The sequence below is a fragment of the Mytilus galloprovincialis genome, chromosome 2, assembly GCF_965363235.1.
Source record: "Mytilus galloprovincialis chromosome 2, xbMytGall1.hap1.1, whole genome shotgun sequence".
NCBI lineage: Eukaryota > Metazoa > Mollusca > Bivalvia > Mytilida > Mytilidae > Mytilus > Mytilus galloprovincialis.
Window position 1 is genome coordinate 90,096,671 of NC_134839.1, and position 20,317 is coordinate 90,116,987.

The window sequence follows — 20,317 nt, forward strand, 5'->3', positions numbered from 1 at the left end:
GGTGCAAAATTACGGCGGGGTTAAACATGTTTATGAGATCTTAACCCTCCCCCTATACCTCTAGCCAATGTAGAAAAGTAAAAGAATAACAATACGCACATTAAAATTCAGTTCAGGGGAAGTCTGAGTCCGATGTCAAAAGATGTAACAAAAGAAAATAAATAAAATGACAATAATACATAAATAACAACAGACTACTAGCAGTTAACTGACATGCCAGCTCCAGACCTCAATTAAACTCATTAACCATGTTTATTATAGATATAATAACAATAAACTAAAATAATACTTACCACTTCTAAATGATTAGGAACTTTCAGGAACTAATTGCAGCTACTGTCCAGGTTATGTTAAACAAATTTTCAGCTCCAACTGATCTGTTCAGTGAAGAGTTTTTATCATTTAAATAAAATGTGAACACATTCTAATCTTTTGGCAGACGTGAATATTCTCATGTGGCATTTATACCTATATGCAAGGGTACCTATATCTGGTGGTGATGATATACAGTGATAATTAACCATTTTTTTCTTCTTTTTGTTTAATTTTGAAAAAAATGGAATTTAAACTTTTTTCAGCATTTTGGAAAAAAATAATTTTGAAAATTTTTCATGTTTTTTTCATTTATATTATAAGAATTAAATTTTAAAAGATTTTTTTTTTTAAATATTTAATTATTTTTTTTTTTAATTTTTGAAAAATTTAATTTTTTTGAAATATTTTGCATTTATAAATTTTTTAAACTTTAAAGAAGTTAATTTTAGTTGCCTTCGTCCATGCAAGCATGGACTAAGTTAGCCTTGGTTACCTTCGTCCATGCATGCATGGACTAAGTTAGGGTTAGTTGCCTTAGTGCATGCATGCATGGACTAAGTCTGTTGTGTTAGTCCATGCATGCATGGACTAAGTTAACGTTAGTTACCTTCGTCCATGCATGCATGGAGTAAGCTTAGTTTCTAAGTTTTCATGTTTACAAATCATGAAAAGGTTTAGCCATACTATCAAGTTTTGCAATTTATTTCCTAAGGTAAGTTATAATGCACAATATGTATGTAAAACATAATTAATAGGTTGAATATGAAAAAAAACAACTAAACAGAAAAAAAAGGTAATTACATCAAATTAAAAAATAATTGAACTAACACCATGAAATTAAGAGGTAAGAAGAAATGGAGGTTTTCTAGAATTGATGTTGATTTCCAGTTTTATTTAATACCTTGTTATTAGCAAAAAATGTAAAGACAAGACTACACAAATTAACCATAGTACAATAACACAATGACGGGATGTATACGTACAGAGCCATGTCATATATGTAACAAAGAAACAAAAAAAAAGGTATACCAAAAGGCATATAGCCAAAGCACATTAGCAAAATTGAAGAACACAAAAACGAGAATATCTTGAATAATGACGAAAATGAGATTTTCCAAAAGACGTCTAGTTATAGACTTTAATGCATCCATCTAACATACGGCGGTATTTTTTATCATCCACAAGCTAAATATCTTTGCTTTCTGTTTTGTATAGTCTTTAAAAAATCATACTGTGCAATTATAGTAAAATCAAAGTCAAATGTCAAGAAAAACATACGAAGAACGTAAACACGGAACATGCACAAAACACGCTTTAGATATTCAAGAAGGCGCATAAAAGATGGTCGAAAGATATCAGAGGGACTTAATAAGTGTCTCTCTATCAGTTTGCCTAAAAAATTAATTGTTATCAAACATGATTTTCTTGTAAAGAAGACAGAATATGCAAAAAGATGACACCTTGAAATTTTTGCACTTGTTTGACCTTGACCTTTGATTTTGACGACAGAGCATAATGGTGGGTGCATTGAAAAAAAATTGTTATGGTGAAAGTCACTCCACTAAAATAATTTATTTAGATCTAAATGAAGTAACTGTCTATATAGCTAGGTGACTATAATTAAGGTAAAAATAAAGTAATTGTGGTGAAATGTTGGGTATGCATTTTCGCTTTAAATTTTCTTTGAAAAAAACTGTCAAATTCTGAATTGTCGTCACTTTTTGGTGTGAAGAAACTTGCTTAACACGCTTAAGTGTCATAGCTTTTTTTATTGGCCAATGGCATTATTTAAGGGTATTTAAAGTTCCAGAATTTACCTAGAAATAGGAATGCACCTTGCTGAATTTGGCACACAAAATGCTTACCATTTTTACAATGTTAGGGGGTAAGAAATAAGTCCCGTCATATTTATTTATTTTCTGAAATAGTCTCCATATGGAAATGAATGTTTGAAAATATACATAATTGATTCAAGAATTGTGGATACTACCTTACTGAAGGGTATATTGTTTATATAGAAATTGAGAAGTTAATATCAACAAAACACGTTTTCACTCTTCATACGATACCACAAAAAGGGGGAAATCCTTGGTCGTTACTTTTACAAATACAAACAGATTATTCCTTAACCATGATTAGTTAAAAGTATAAGCTATTGATCTATCTGCGTATTGACCATAGCATCAGATAAGAATATCATATGATGTGCATGATGTAAAAAAAAACCAGGAAAACGTTTCCATAGTAACACTTGTTAGTATATGTTTATTATAGTATAAATATTGATCTGGAGGTAAATCTCTTATATATTAATTCTTCGTTTCAATCCTAAATCAGTCTTTTGCTATATTTCAATTAGATGATATTATATGGTGAAGAAGATGTTTTATGATTGCCAATGTGACAACTCGCAACAAGAGATCAAATGACACAGAAATTAACAACTATGGGTCACCGTACAGCCTTCAACAATGCGCAAAAATCATACCGCATAGTCAGCGATAAAAGTCCCCGAAATTACAAATGTATAACAATTTAAACGAAAAAGATTACGACCTAATTTATGTACACAAAATGAACGAAAAGCAAATATGTATGTAACACATCAACAAACGACAACCACGATTTACAGGCTCCTAACTTGGAAAAGGCACATTTATACAGAATGTGGCGGGGTTAAACATGTTAGCGGGGTCCAAATCCTCCCCTTACCTTACAATTTTACTGATAGTTTATGCAACATTAAACATGACAAACATCATTTAACAGAAATGCCAGTATTATCAATTTATGTGGCATGAAGTTACTATACTTTATATAAAACTAAAAGAGGGATGAAAGATACCAAAGGGACAATCAAACTCATAAATCGAAAATAAACTGACAACGCCATAGCTAAAAATGTTTGCAAACAATTTAGGTCACGAAATGCAACAAAATTCACAAGAATAAAGAGAGTTATACAAATAATTTAAAAAAAAAAAAGAGTTTACCATTTCCTGTTTCATCTACTAACAATAAACTGTTGCTTATATTAAAATAACAACGACACTCAGTTTTCCCGCATATTAAGATACCAATGACTATATCTCAAAATGAACCTATGAGCGATTTTTTTTTCACATTTATTCCCTCCAAGTATGCATTTATCATTTGAAACCAAATAAATGTGACCAGTTCTCTTCATAATGACTGTTTTAAAATATGGTGTCAAAATAGGCTTCACTGCAAAATGGAGCGTTAACTGCTAATGGTTGCCAATAACACACATTTTGTTACGAGTCTGTTTTTCAGCATTACATTGTGAGAAAAGCACAAGTTCAAAATGCTAAAACTTCCATGTTAAGCTTACATCAGGTCCAGTAATTCACAAAAACCTTTCTTTCAAAGTGATTTTTGGACAATATATACGAAGAGCAAAGTGTCTTTAAATGCATTTATATATTTTTACATATGCCACTGGATTTGATTGCGTAATGGTGTATGTTCAAATATACTATAGAGTACATGCAAATCATATGATTAATATTCACCATTTATCTGATGTTATCTAACGTTACATTGTCTGAAGACAACAGTAAATTATAAATAGATAAAGATATAACATTGTTAGGTTGTTTTTTAGACGAATTATTTATAAAATAAGCAGGGTTTAAGTTACATCCATTGTTCGATGCGTTTAGTTGAAATATACTTCAGGCATAGATTACCTTAGCTGTATTCGGCAAAACTTTTAGTAATTTTGGTCCTCAATGCTCTTCAACTTCGTACTTTATTTTGGCCTTTTAAACTTTTTTGGATTCGAGAGTCTTTTGGAGACGAAACGCGCGTCTGGCGAATATACAAAATTTAGTCCTTTTATCTATGATGAGTTTATTTATTAACTTTTTTGGAATTAGGGAAAATGTTGTTTGTGTTGTATTTACACCCCTCTACCAAAAAATTTGTTTTCCAAAGCACATGTTAGAAAATTGCGGTTTATATCCAACGTAAGATACTAAACTTGATTTTTTTTCGCTTAACAAATATTACGATAAATTTCTATTACCATATGAAATGAAAAATACAAATATTAGAAACAGACTAAACCATTCAAACACACATCGAAGTGTCCTTTTTGCATAAATTTGACCTATTGAGCAAATGTGACTTAGTGACACGGGGGTTTGGTGTATATTCAAAATTTAGTCCTGGTATCTATGATGAGTTTATTTACCGTACGGGAGACCGGTATCTCCTAGACATTTAAGCTTACCCAAAATATTCTATAATTAGAATTAATTATGAGGATCAATTTCAATTTGTCAGTGAAAAATTATTTGATAACCTTTACTATTTCTCATACCGGAACCTTTACTGTTTTATAAAGTGGCATACTTTATATTGATTTTCCGTACGTGTTCTTGGAAACAAACAAAAAATAACAAAGTAGATTTGATAAAACCATCTGACAGTTTTGTTTTCTTTGAACAATTTTTAGATCCTTTATATTCTTGTCATGAAGTTTAGAACATAAGCTGAGGCAATCCTTATACAAATTGCTTCATAGAGCTAATACCCTATACCGTAATTATGTTGGTTACAAATTTTATCTTAAAGATGATAATTGATAAAGCCTTGATTGAGATTTAATGTCAATATCTATGGCATATATATAAATATATACGAGATACACATACTACATGTCTATGATGTATACACACTGATAATATTGAATATTTGTATAATTGATATTTACTATATTACTTGATAGATATTACCCATTAGACTAAGGATGGATGTGTTTCTTTATGGATTTCTTCTTTTAACACTGTCTAAATGTGTGGTATCCAAGTCACCAAATATTGTGTTTATTGTGGCTGATGATTTGGGTAAGTTTATTTCAAACAGGATTGTCAACCTCAATGAAGGACGATAAAACACAATTTTAAAGGAAAAAACACCTTGTTTGTAGTAAGGGGCTACTTTTAAACGAGCTTAATAAAAGGGTTGAATCGCAATGTATAGTGTTTTCAAGCTTTTAAACGAACAAAATAATTACTGGTAATAAAAATGAAAAGGTCTATTTCAAAATGCAAATTTGTACATCAACCTTACATATTTCATGACACCTGTGCAGTCTGTCGTTCTTTTTGGGTTTTTTTTCATACAAAATGTACACCACTAGAAAGAAGCATTGATTTTTAAGATGCCCATAAACTGTTCATTATGTGCTGTAATGAATCCACCCTTTAGACAATAATTTCGAATCTAGCTGTTCTCAAAGTTCTAAAGAACATCTGCTTATGTGAGAGGTTAAGCCATCTACAAAACCATTTTCAACATAAGAAGATGTTTGTACAAAGTCTGGAATATTACACTTGTTACCCATTCGATTCATATTTTTGGGATTTTGATTTTGCAATTTGATAACTTTTCGTTTTGAATTTTACTCGGAGTTTGGTATTTTTGTTGTTTTACTTTTTAGTCGTTTAGCGAATGTAGAGACATCCATTTCTTGTATAGTTTTCAAATTGTTTAGAGACATTACTTCCTTTTCTAGTTGTTCTCAAAGTTTAAAGTGATATTCATTTGTTATATTGCTGTTCTTAAAGTTTATACATTTTAATTTTGTGTTTCTGTTGTGTCGTAGTTCTCTTATATTTGATTTGTTTTTTCAGTTTTAGTTTGTTACCTGGATTTTTTTTTCTCAATCTATTTATGAGTTTCGAACAGCAGTATACTACTGTTGCCTTTATTTATAGGTACATTCATTTTTTATGTATCTATTTTTCTCAAAATTCATAAAAACATCCATCGATATCTGTTATACTCTTGTTTTTAAAGATTTTAGCGACATCTGTTCTTATCTTATTTTTGTCAACATTTATACAGACATCCAATATCATATATCATCAAAGAATATAGAGATGCCCATTCTTATCTAGTCGTTCTCAAAATTGAAAAAAAAAACCAATAACTTTTGATGTCCATTCGTTTGATGTGTTTGAACTTTCGATTTTGCCATTTGATTAGAGACTTTCAGTTTTGAATATTCCTAGGAGTTTTTTGTTATTTGACTTTCTCCCTCTTTAATTCTCAAAGTTTTTAGTTTTGTAGTTGTTTTCAAAGTTAATAGTTCTGCAGTTATTTTCAAAGTTAATAGTTCTGTAGTTATTTTCAAAGTTTTGGCTCTGTAGTTGTTCTCAAAGTTTATAGTTTTGTAGTTGTTCTTAAAGTTTATAATTTTGTAGTTGTTCTCAAAGATTATAGTTTTGTAGTTGTTCTCATAGTTTATATTTTTGTAGTTGTTCTCAAAGTTTATAGATACATATATTCTAAACAAACGCTTTCGTTCAGAATACGATTTCTTATTTTTTGTTAAAATGTCCTTTTGATGGAGTTGATCAATTTCAATTGATGTTTGATAGTCCCTCTTTTTATGCTCTTTTCTTATCTCGTTGTTCTCAACGTTAAAAGACAAATTTGTTAATAAATTTTGAACTAGATTGTCAATGATTAGGTGAATTATACATTATAAACGTTATATCTCCCTTTTAAAACTGGCATTAGCTAAGTGTTGTTATTCCATGTTTCATGTCCTTCACAGTCGAGTTAAATAATAAGAAAGACTGTTATTTTGATAATATAACCCACTGATTATGTGAACCAATGCTATCTTTAGTTATAAATTGCAGGTGCTTTAAAAGAGGTACGAAAGATACCAAAGGGACAGTCAAACTCATTAATCGAAAATAAACTGACAACGCCATGGCAAAAAACGAAAGACAAACAGACAACAATAGCACATACAACATAGAAAACTAAAGAATAAGCAACACGAACCCCATAAAAAAATAGGGGTGTTCTTAGGTGCTTCGGAAGGGTAAGCAGATCCTGCTCCACATGTGGCACCCATCGTGTTGCTTATAATATAACAAATCCGGTAAATAGTCTAAATCGGTAGGTCACATTCATGAAAGGGAATCGGATTGTAGTTCCGACGTAAGGAACATATTCGATATCATTTGTGAAACGGTTATTCTATATATATTTTATATTCCATTAAAGTGCGAGGTTTGGCATGCCACAAAACCAGGTTCAATCCACCATTTTTTCCTTTTAAAATGTCCTGTATCAAGTCAGGAATATGGCCATTGTTATATTATAGTTTGTTTCTGTGTGTGTTACAATTTAACGTTGCGTCGTTTGTTTTCTCTTATTTTTGACATTGCGATAAGACGTGTCACGGTACTTGTCTATCCCAAATTCATGTATTTGGTTTTGATGTTATATTTATTATTCTCGTGGGATTTTGTCTGATGCTTGGTCCGTTTCTGTGTGTGTTAGTTACATTGTAGTGTTGTGTCGTTGTTCTCCTCTTATATTTATGCGTTTCCGTCAGTTTTAGTTTGTTACCCCGATTTTGTTTTTTGTCCATGGATTTATGAGTTTGAACAGCGGTATACTACTGTTGCCTTTATTCTATAACGGTCGATTACGCTAGAAACGACCGACTTACAAAATGACAGTACCTATAGTTAATGATAGTTAAAACTCTGATTACCATCATTTTCAGTTCTTTTTTGTTTCGTTTACTCATTTATCTAACATAACATTATTCTAGATCCATCCTTTTAGTTTTCTCAAAGTTAGAACTGAACCAGTGATGGTATAGATGTTTGTGAAGAGCTATCCATCTGTACATTATCTTCTCCTTGTCTATTGCCTGTCTGACATCTTTTATCTAGACATGTTTTGGATTATTGCCTTAGAAAAAAAATCCGTTAAAACTGCATAATGACGCGAAGGGAAATCACCGGACCCGTCGATTAATATATAAGTAGTTTATATCACTTTATAAGTTATATGGTTCGCTACTGACCCCCTACTGATCCATAGAGGGCTACTAGTAAAATCCATTGGGAGTGAGCAGGATGCCGAATTTGCCTATGGATTTTATTAACCCTCTATGATTCCGTAGAGTGTCAGTATTTAACCGTATAACGAAGTTATCGCACGCTGGACTTTTTCTGCTTTGTTTTGTTGAAAAACTAACAATAAACACAACAACATTAACAGACGACGTCACCTTTAATAGTAGGCGTGACGTCATGAACCCCTATGAAATGTACTACCACCTACGAATCCATATAAGGCGTCTTCAAACCAATCAAAACGTGATAATTTTCCCGCGGTGCGATAAATAGTTTAATTTTGTTGATTGTATTTAACACTTATTGTATACGTATTCTATGTTTCAGGATGGAACGATGTAGGATTCCACAATCCGGCTATTATTTCTCCTAACATAAACTATCTAGCAAAGAATGGGATGATCTTGAACAATTCTTATGTACAACCAGTCTGTTCTCCGTAGGTATTGATAAGGTTTTGTCCCTAGATTTTGAAAAACTTTCAATATCATTATTTGTACATGAGTTGCCTGTATATCATTTTGTGAAATGTGTAAGTGAATATATTTTCCACTGTTTCAAATATACATATATGCTATATTAAACTATAAAAACAATTTTCAATGAATTCTATAAGTGATTTTTTTATTTGGAGATCAAAATATTCAGAAGTTTACTGTTAGGTATGGTATATATGGAAATAAATATATGCTTTTCATGTTAACAGATTCGTGCATGCTAATTTGTGAACTAATGATACTTTCTTCTTTTAGGTCAAGAAACGCCTTTTTATCAGGATTTTATCCATTCAAATCAGGATTACAGGTGAGATAATACTCTTGTCGAAAGCATAGTCTTCTTTAACAAATCTCTACTAATTGACAACGTCATGAGTATTTATGAGAAAAAAAATCCGGGAACTATCACACAGTTTTAAGCGAATGAGACTTGTGTTTTTAAGATATTCCAGTTGAAAATTTCATTTATGATCCTTTTCTTTTTTGTTTTTTTTTAAATATGCAAATAAAAAAATGAATTTTAAGGTAACTACTATAATTTTGATAAAAGTCAACGTAACTAGAGTTCTGATGCTAAAATGATTATTGATTATTGATACAAGTACAAAACAACTGTGTCGAATATGTGACAAATGGGACGAAAGAATATGTTACCCTCATCTCTATAGAAATTAGCCAAAAATTGCATTATCTATTATTAAAATCTAAACAAAAATACAAATGATCAGTTCATAAACAAAATAAATTTGAAGGTATCAAACAGTTTCCCAAGCATTCACATATAGATGTACGTCTTCATATTTAGCCCACATTATTTTCTTTTGAATGTAAGAAACACACATTTAAGTATTATCCGTCAACTAACTTAAAATCAATTACTGTGAAAAAATCGTTAGACGTTATATATTTAAACAATTTAACAAAATATCACCATCGATATTTCTGTTGTTTTTTTCAGAATTTTGTCATTTTACCACAGGCGCCTTCCTGTGCACCCCTTAATCGAACATTTCTGCCACAGAAACTGAAAGAACTTGGATATGCAACACATATGATTGGAAAGTATGCTAACTATTGAATGTTTTGTTTTCAAACATAGCTTTAGATATAGGAAGATGTGGTGTGAGTGCCAATGAGACAGCTCTCCATCCAAATAACAATTTTAGAAAAGTAAACCATCATAGGTCAATGTACGACCTTCAACACGGAGCCTTGGCTCACACCGAACAACAAGTTATAAAGGGCCTTGTTTTTATTTACGAAGTCCTTTAAACAAAGCTGTTGCCTCACTTCCTTTACATATGCGTACGCACTCTATAGTCTACACTTTTCCTGATTGGTAATTTCTATTAAAATCTATATAAATTCTATATTTTTTTAGATTAAATTTCATTCTTTTTAAATGAGTACTGATTTTTCCTGAAGAAACTGTAAAACTATTTAGTTATACTGTATACTCACAACATTTTAACATTTGAGATTTCTCAAATCAAAGATCGTTACGTTATTCGTAATTGGCATCTTTTCTGCTGAACACATGCGAAATATAACTAGAATTAAGTGATGACAACTAGCATACACTTTAACTTAAAGATTATTAAATAATAATTTAATTTTGGATGTAACGCGTCTGCTGATTGTCTGACGTTATTTTGTTATCAGGACATATATATAATTTAGTCATGTGACCGTGACGTCATCAACATTGTTTTCGTGGTTTTCTACGCTTTAAAATGGAATTTAGAATTAAATTATAAGAAATGACTTTAATATTTTTTCTGTCTATTTGAAATAACATGAAAAAATGTGGTGCACACTGTTAAATAACCCGCTACGCGCGTTAATCAGTGTGCTCCTAATTTTTATGTTATTTCTTCATAGACAGACAAAAATATTGCAGTCATTCCTTATATGTGTTTGAGTTATTTGTCCTAAAAAAAAATGTTAAAAGAAAAACCGGAAGTCGTGGATAATCCATATATTTATGTCTTTCAGATGGCATTTAGGAATGTGCAAATGGGAATGTACTCCGACATACCGTGGGTTCGATACATTTTATGGATACTATAACGGACAAGAAGATTACTATAACTATACAGTTCGTAAGTCTGAGCAATAAGATAAGAAAAGCAATCTATATCAAACATTGATTTCTATCAGTTAAATCTATAAAGTTAAATAATGATAGTCTCATTATAAAGTAGGATATTGATGTATGTTTGTCCTATTTGAGTAAATAATAAATAAACATGCAAATGAAATTACATTAGATAACAGATTAATACTGCTTCATGTGTATCTAATATTTTAAATTTTATTTCTCTTTATTTCAGTGAATGGGTCAGATTTCCGTGATAATAAAGAACCAATACGACCAAACGAATATTCTACGGTAAGATGGCAAGGTGTTTTGGGAAGATTAGTGCTTTCGTGTGCTTTTCCATATGTGTGTATGCGTGTAAAGATATGGTCTATTGGTTAAAGGGTTTAGTATTAACGCGCAAAAACACAATCTATTCTAGCAACAAACCATGTTTATATGATACAAAACCAGACTCGCTCAATTTCATTGAAAAGTTCTAGTGAACAGAGACATTTTTATTCAAAACCCTAATTTTGCATATGCTTAAAAGTTCACATTTAAATTGAATATTAGAAATAATTTTCATATTGATGTGAGAACGAATTACCTCATTCCAAACAAGAAACTATCTTAAACCTGATACGATAATGACAGACGTACGCAAAAAACGTAACGAACCTCTTTTTTTAGGCGGACCAAAAAGTGAATAAATTGTTATAAATTTGATTGTGTCTATTCGTCCACTTAAAAAAAACAAAATCAAAAATATATATTCATGTATACATTAAGAAAAATGTCAAATGTGTCTGTTTGTCTATTTTACAGTATGCCTATGCCCGACGAGCAGACAAAATCATTACTCAACACAATAAGAGTCAACCAATGTTTTTATACCTTCCTTTCCAGTCAGTTCATGAACCAATACAGGTACGTATAACTGATATTGCTTTACTCTCAAGGTAAACAGCGAAAGCACACAACATTACAATTGACATTGACATTGATACAGCAATTATATAATTGTGCTTTGCTAATAATTAAAATTGAGAAAGGAAATGGGGAATATATCAAAGCGACAACAACCCGACCATAGAGCAGACAACAACAGAAGGCCACCAATGGGTCTTCAATGTAGCGAGAAACTCCCGCACCCGTAGGCGTCCTTCAACTGGCCCCTTAAAAATATGTATACTAATACAGTCATAAACTCAGAATTATACACAAGAAACTTAAATTAAAAATCATACAAGACTAACAAAGACCAGAGGCTCCTGACTTGGGACAGGCGCAAAATTGCGGCGGGGTTAAACATGTTTGTGAGATCCGAGTATGAGTCCGATGTCAGAAGATGTAACAAAAGAAAATAAATAAAATGATAATAATACATAAATAACAACATATTACTAGCAGTTAATGGACATGCCAGCTCCAGACCTCAATTTAATTGATTGAAAGATTATGTATTCATCATATGAATATCAGGCACAATCCCTCCCGTTAGGGGTTTAGCATCATACTATCGTGATACACATGAGAAGAACATAACCCGTGTCATGCCAACAACTGTTTTTTGTTTTTGATTTTTTTTTAATAAATGTGTTTAGTTCCGATGCATCGACCCTATAAGTGAATCAATATTAAAACAAAAATAGGCAATCTTTAATGACCTGACAACAGTATCGTAACTATATCCCTTGTTAATAAGTCTGTTGAAAGGTTTTGTAAGCTTTTGAGGTGAATACTGACATTTTCGTGGTTAATAATTTTTCAGCAATACATAAATTTCTTTCGCTAAAATTTAATACGTTGTTACATACACGAGCGAATCGTACAAGTTGAGATATATTAACACCATAAGGTGGTGACAAGGGAACGTCACCATTGTTTCATTTGAATATACGAGTTAAATATAGATGGTCTAATATTCATTTCATCATGAATTTGCATGAAAATTCTGCCACTGGATATAAAAAAAACAACCTATCAATCACTTCTGAAAAATGCATGCACGAATGTCTAAAAAATTATATCAATTTATATATACAGGATTTTTAATTTTGCTTCAAATTGTAAATACAAAATACGCACATATATGTTTATAATTGATACAGTCAGGTTATACTACTGCTAATATTATGATTATTTATTTTCTACCCTTGTATGCATAGATGGCAATGATTGGCACCACTTTCAGGCATTTTTTATTTTTATTTTCAATGACCTTCACATTTATATTAGATTTTGCATTCTAGATGTTTTGAGTCAGGTGTTATTAATCATAAATCATACTAACTCATAGCCTTGGTACCTTTTCTCACTTTAAAAACCCTAAGTTTCGCCCTATGGTTTAACTAGTTAAATAGTCTTCACCGCTTTACTGGCATGTTGTATTGATGCACTGTCTATTAAATATCAAAATTGTTCGAAACTCTTTTATTTTTTCACCCAAATGCATTGATCGATTTAAACAAATTTGGCTTAGCATTGTGATACTTTTTTGTTTGTTTTCCTCATTCCTTTTTGAATTCTGGTTTTATTTGGTTTCCAAACTGTTTTCATCGGAGCGCCGCTGATGAGTTTTGCGTAGATAAAATGCAAATCAGACTAAGTAAATTATAAACCTATTCTACTAGTACTGTTTGTGGAATTTAACAATCATTTGGGCGATATCACTGTTGGTAGACGTTTCTTCAAAAACGATATCGTCATTACAGCTGATATCACTTCTGAACTGACATGCTTTGATTCCAGAAGTATTTATTAATTACTGACTTTATTTTGTCGACAAAATATTATGTATCATAATGTGCAGTAAAAATCAGCACACGACACTGTCATGTGGGTAATAAACTTTAGTTTGGGATTTATTAGTGTTACGAGCCTAAGGTTACGCGTTTAGAGTTGGGTATTCTATGCCGTTAGTAATTGTAGAAGACTATTATTTGTAATTTAGGTTCCGGAAATTTACGAAAATATGTACCAAGACATAAAGAACGAAGGAAGACGGAAATATTCGGGTAATATTGTCTATTAATAGACTTGGCTTATATTTTTTTTAATTTAAATTAGTCGGCTTAAAAAAAGATTGTCATATCTATAAGTTTTTAACTGCAACATATTACTATGAATTAGACAATTTTCATACTCACATGGTAATACTTTACCGGAAACTTACTGATAAAATACATCACAGGACTCAATACTTAAATGAATATAAACATCTTCCTATATCTATAAAGACGTTTTTTCCTTAGTCACTCAACAAATCAATCATCTTATTTAATAGCCTTGCTTCCATTGTTCTGATGTCTCTACTTTGGATTATGTTGTTGATTATTGAAGGCAGTACAGTAACTCTGATATTCAATTGCTCAGTTTTATGCGGTCTTTGTGACAGCATGCAAATTTCTTAAAAGTCAAGAGGAAATATGAAATATTATACTAGTATTAGTTTTAAGTTTTGTTCGATTCATATTTGGAAATTCATTTAAATTCATTCACTACTTATATAGACTTGTGACAATTTAGATTTAAACGAAAACTTGACCATGACTGATCATTGCGCATTGACCTCTTACTGTTTGTTTGTGTTTACTTTCTTTCTGCTGCCTAACTGACTTTACACAACACTTTCTTAATTGCATGAATGAAATAACGTTTTTGCAAAAGTTGCAAGCAGAGCTTATATTACATAAATCAGTTTACTGAGATTGTCTATTGAAGACAAATTATGTTTTGATTTTAAAGGAATGGTCACAGCAATGGATGATGCCATAGGAAACGTAACAGAGTCACTGAAGCGTAACGGAATGTTTGAGGATACCCTTATTATATTTACTGCAGATGTAAGATAATGAATATCTTAATATTATCCTTTTTAAGGACTATATTCATATTTATATTTCTTCTTTTTTATAATACATTACAACATACGTATTTGTAATGCAATGCATAGTCAATTGATCGTCTCATCAGCTGTCTTTAGGGACTTTACATTTGGCATTGTTGAATGTCATATGTGACATAACATTGCTTGAAGCCATGTGACTTTGACTATGGTGCATAGTTATATCATTAACAATCAGTCAACATCTCCTAACCTTTATATGGAGATGAGTTCCATAGTTTAAACATATCTATTCATATTGGATTGAGAAACAAGTTATTGCAACTTCTATTAATCCTTTTCCACTTTGCGGGTTTGAGTACTGCCTTGTATCGGCATAAGCCTGCTCTTTTTCGCAATCTACAAGGAACTCTTTAACGTGCATAAGATATGGCTCTCTCTTAAAACTGGAGAGCCATTTATCGTCTCCTTCCGACGAACTATCATCGTTTCCTCAAGACCATACTCGCGTATGGTGTCAAGGGAGAGCCGAAAATTCAGTCCCTGAAATGTTCTCCCAGCAGCGGGAATTGAACAAGGCACCGATGTGTTAGAATTCCGATGCAATAACCACTACACCTTAGCTCTCTTTTAAAAAAAACCCTATCCGATCATTATCAAAATAGTTTACAGCTTAGTTATTTGAAATGAACTTTACAAACATATATCCTGATCATCAGAGAAGCTTTTGCTTTCCGTTGATTGGTTTGATATTGATCCATATATGATAAGCAAATATTCTTATGATTTGTCACACTGTTTGAGGTTTGAAGCTTTATTGATTGGCTTAAGTATGTGGATTTTGTTCCTCTCTCATATATTCATACAAAGTGTACTGTATATATTGGACATAATGTAGTTTAGAACAACTGTGTCGATGCCACTGCTGGTAAAGGTTTTCTTCATAAAAGTACTACCAAACAGTTGTCAATACTTTTGTGTTGACATGAATTATCATTGATATGGTCAAAGTTATAATTTAACTTTACAAAACTTTCAGTTTTTCGAAATACTTAGAATGTTCTGCCCGAGGAAAAAAATGCCTTAGCTGCTTTTGACAAAACCATTTATATTTTGTTCCTCAATGCAAATTCGAACTTTATGTAGTCTTATGAAATTTTAAGATTTGAGCGTCAGTGGTGATGCTCGTCTGACGTGTAATTTTTTAATACTGTTATATATAGAATTGAGTAAAAAATGGGAAAATGTCAAAGAGACAACCACCCGACCAAAGAAAAGACAACAACCGAAGGCCACCAATGGTTCTTCAATGCAGTGAGAAACTCCTCCCGGAGGCGTGCTTCAGCTGACCCTAAACAAAAAAGGAAACTAGTTCAGTGATAATGGACGTCATACTAAACTCCGTAAGTCAGGGCGTTGTCAGTTTATATTCGATTTTTTAGTTTGACTGTCCCTCTGGTATCTTTCATCCCTCTTTTATACACCAGAAACTAAATTAAAAAATATGTAGACTTTATTCACTATTCTATACATGTTACTGATAACTCTTATACAAATAAGGTTAAAGTGATTGTTTAAGAAAGAATAAACTTGTTTTTATAGAATGGTGGTTGGACAACCTTTTCATGGAAATAATTACCCACTTAGAGGTGGTAAGGCAACAGTATATGAAGGAGGAACTCGGGCTTCAGCTTTCGTATACGGTTCGGGACTTCAGAAACCCTATACTGTTTTTGACGGGTAATACATTATAGTAGCAGTGCTATGTTTTTGTTGTATTGAATATTTATTTTCATTACTTAAAGAAAATAATTCCAGTATTAATTGTAGTTAATAAACTCATCATAGATACCAGGACTAAATTTAGTATATACGCCAGACGCGCGTTTCGTCTACAAAAGACTCATCAGTGACGCTCGAATCCAAAAAAAGTAAAACAAAAAAATGCCAAATAAAGTACGAAGTTTATTAAACAATAAAATAACAAGTTTACTTTAAATTCTTTTTAAAGTTATGCATTAAATAACCTAATTTCCCCTGATTTATTCTTTAAAATTTATATGAAGATATTTAAAAAATAAAAATTAAAGAACCGAGTAATTTACCACAAGTATTGAGGTGATTGTTTGCTTTAATATCATTGTTTTAGTATGATTCATGCTGTGGACTGGATGCCAACAATTCTCTCTGCTGCTGGAGGAGGTCAAGGTATGTATATATATAGTTCATATAAAAAGAAGATGTGGCATGATTGCCAATGAGACAACTGTCCACAAGAGACTAAAATGACACAGACATTAACAACTATAGGTCACCGTGCGGCCTTCAACAATGAGCAAAGCCCATACCGCATAGTCAGCTATAATATTCCTCGATATGACAATTTTAAAAACAAGTAAAATAACAAAAATACCGATCTCCAAGGAAAATTTAAATATTTGAATTTATCTTTTTATTTTTAAGTAAGTGGAATTGATGGTGTGGATTTGTGGCCAAGCATAAGTGAAGGCGTTCCATCATCCTTGAGGTCAGAGTTCATCTATAACCTCGACGATTCATTAGTACCTATTGTAGGGCATGCTGCTATTAGGTAAGTTTAACGCAAAATTGTTAGTTATTTTGGATGATGTAGTATCTACTGGTAAATGATGCCGAGAGGTGACACTATTTAATTGTCCCTATTAATGTCATTTTTTTTTGTTTGTCTTTTCATTTTTAGCCATGGCGTTGTCAGTTTGTTTTAGATTTATGAGTTTGACTGTCCCTTCGGTATCTTTCGTCCCTCGTTTAGATTCAGTTTTACACTGAAGATATACCATGAACTACATGGTTATTAATATAATGTAATATTTAACAAAAGTTTGATTTCCTGTTTCTTACGTTATACTATACATAAGAATTCTTGTATTTTTGGTTATATAGAATGGGGAATTACAAATTAATAGAAGGATTTGCTGGTGCATATAATGGCTGGTACCCAGTTCCTGAGAACGAGGAAGATTCAGAAATAGAGGAACCAAAAGTAGACTACTACCAGTTGTATAACTTGAGAGGTAAATCACTGCCGAGTATATAATCAATCAGTACTGCCGTGCGATATGTGTAAAATGAGGCAATGGATATTAGAGGGACATTCAAACTTATAAGTCGAAGACAACGCCATAACTAAAAAAGAAAAAGACAAACAGAAAAAAAGTACACAAAACACAACATAGAAAACTGAAGACTAAAAATCCCGAAACCCACTTAAAACTGAGGGTGATCTTCAATTCTTCAGAGGATAAATAAATCCTGCTCGACATGTGGCAACCGTCGAGTTGCGCATGTTTGCATAAACCCTGTAACAAATCTTATTCGGTAGGTCACTTTCGGGAAAAGGGACGGGATTGTAGTTGCGACATCAGGAACATAATGTGCTATCAGCTGTGAAACGGATATTCCGTAACAGTTAACTAACTCGTAATGGCGATCGTAACATTTTCGAAGGTATGAGTTCAGCCTCACCATTTGGAACCCTTGGTGTAATAGCTTCCTTCTGAGCAGCGAACCTCTATCAAGGAACTTATGATAGGTTTTTTTTCTGTTTTGTTTAATGTCTAGTCATGTAATTCAAACATTGTCTTAGTATTTTAATTTTATTATACGATATACATTTTAATAATTTAGACATTTTAGTTTTTAGAAAGTCAGTCAAACTGCAGTATCTTATTCTTTTATATAAAACGTTTTAGATGATCCTAACGAACATAATAACTTGCACATCAAAGAGCACAGCATGTTAAAAAAGATGAAAGAAAGGCTTGATGAATACAGAAAATACATAGTTCCACCTCTAACAGAGAAAGTAGACCCTGCAGCAAACCCAAATAACTATAATGGTTACTGGACACCTGGCTGGTGTTAGTTGTTAAATAAACTAATGTTAACGAAAATATTAAAAAGTCATACACTTGATTATGCCATTTGTTAGTAGATCAAAGCTCCTCATTCATAACCCGTTTTTTGAAGACAATAACAATAAAAACCAAGGAGTAAACAAAGCATAAACAAAAGACATTTACATCAACAGTCATAAATAATAAATAAGAAACAACACAAACTCCACTAAAAACCGGGAGTGAAATCAGGTGCTCCAGCATTTCTTGCACCGTATACGGCACCCATCGTGTTATTTCTTTGTTCAGTTCAGTTCGGTAATGATGGAAGGAAATTATGACTTAGGAAGAATATCAGATTCAATGTCAATGTCTCCTACGTATGGAGGGATTGATATATTCCTAGATGTTCTCTAGATTAACTTCAGTGTAAGTAAGAAGGAATCTACCAAATAGTTTTAGAAACGGCTATTGACAAATAAATAATCCGCATCAAATGTTAAGTGTGAGATTTGAACCAGATGCTGAATTATGGCGTACATAGCGTATGAAATAAACTCATCACAGATACATGACTGTTTTTGTTTACCAAAAATTAAAGCTGTCTGAGTTTTGAAAGTTTGCTTTTGTAATGGTTTTGTGAATAATGACTAACTTTGTATGTAGCTGAATTACCAGCGGGTCATATAGAATTAGTTACATAGTGTGCTAGTGACCTAATACGATATATATGGGGTCAGTAAATTACATATGGGGTCAGTAAATTCCATATGGGGTGAGAACGTTCATTTTTGTGCATAGGTTGGGCCTTTGTTTTTCTAGTTTCGGTTGTTTTGCATTTGTCGTTTCGGAGCCTTTTGTGGCTGGCTGTGTGGTAAAAACAGACCTGCTTCATAAACTTCAAGTCTTCATTATCAACTGACTCAGGCGCATCCTTAACATCAGATGGCCTGAGAAGATATCAAACAAAAATCTTTGGGAAAAGACCAATCAATCCCCAGTTGATGAAAAGTTGAAAAAATGAAAATTGCGATGCATAGGACACACTGAGGAAGCTAAAGACTAACATTACAAGGCAAGCCGTACAGTGGAACCCACAAGGAAAGCGTGGCAGGAGCACACCATGATACACCTGGAAAAGGAAGGGTACAAGTGGCATGTTCTGGAGAGGCTTGCAAAAAACCGAACAAGGTGGAGAATTTATCGTTAGTGGCCTATACTCAACCAAGGGCAAAGATGATTAAGCAAAAAAGTAAGCATGCAAGTGCGATATTGGCTTTGCTAATTGTTGAAGGCTGTACGGTAACCTATAGTTGTTGATTTCTGTGTATTTGGTCTCTTTTGAAGAGATCTCTCATTGGCAATCATACCACATCTTCTTATATATATATATATAACTTAAGCAGATAATTTAACAATATATGACGCCGTTGCCAACACAGGAAAAATAATCCCAATGTCTCGCTTTCCACAACTTTTGTCGCAGGCGAGACGAAAATCAGATAGAACCTGAGACAAATTTCTACCAGGAATATTAATTCGTAGCCTACACTTTGATAGAAAAACATAGATTGTTTGGAATATGTTTAAGACAATCTTTTACAAAAAAACTTGTATTCAAAAAATCATTTATAACGTCGTCGTTTTCCTTTCCCGTGATGTGATACTTCAAATTTTAATTTATGAATAAACTATAATTAAATGAAACTAATCCTTTTTTCATATCGTTGATTTTCCCTTCCTTGATGACGAGATTCAGCTGCCCACTTGATTATTTTTTACTT

The 20,317-nt window shown here is 32.1% G+C and overlaps 1 long non-coding RNA gene and 1 pseudogene across 1 annotated transcript in view; one reads left to right on the top strand and one right to left on the bottom strand.

The window, feature by feature from the left end:
• Window positions 1-401, bottom strand: part of LOC143064820 (uncharacterized) — a 30,050-nt gene extending 29,649 nt beyond the window's left edge. Inside the window, exon 1 of the long non-coding RNA XR_012975327.1 lies at window positions 294-401. This is a non-coding gene — a long non-coding RNA (uncharacterized LOC143064820). The remainder of the gene's footprint in view (window positions 1-293) is intronic.
• Window positions 402-5,027: 4,626 nt separating this feature from the next.
• Window positions 5,028-18,612, top strand: LOC143064818 (arylsulfatase B-like; annotated as a pseudogene).
• Window positions 18,613-20,317: the final 1,705 nt, after the last annotated feature.